The following is a 370-nucleotide window of genomic DNA, read 5'->3' as shown; positions in this document are numbered from 1 at the left end:
AGATCTGGCCACTGCACTCCAGCCTGGGCGACAGAGCAAGACTCCGTCTCAAAAAAAAAAAAAAGACTGAAAGTGGCAAGATGGACATAAACATTCTATGTAGATATTAACCAAATGAGAGCAGAAGAGATCAAAATAATATTATTACATGAGCTATAAGTCAAAAACTGTCATATTTTTAAAAATGTATTCTAAGTCAAATCTACAAGGAGACAAAGAAGGAAATTAAACAAGAATAGATTCATTTACTGGAAACATAACACATTTGTCTCTGTGTGTGTGTGTGTGTGCGCATGCGTGTGTGTCACATTTGGCTTTCAAATATATAAAGCAAATATTGACAGAAATAAACACATAGAGAGCGATGTAA

This window comes from Colobus angolensis, unplaced genomic scaffold (assembly GCF_000951035.1).
Source record: "Colobus angolensis palliatus isolate OR3802 unplaced genomic scaffold, Cang.pa_1.0 Scaffold631, whole genome shotgun sequence".
Lineage (NCBI taxonomy): Eukaryota > Metazoa > Chordata > Mammalia > Primates > Cercopithecidae > Colobus > Colobus angolensis.
The sequence above is the reverse complement of the archived record's forward strand: the minus strand, read 5'-3'. Positions refer to the sequence as shown.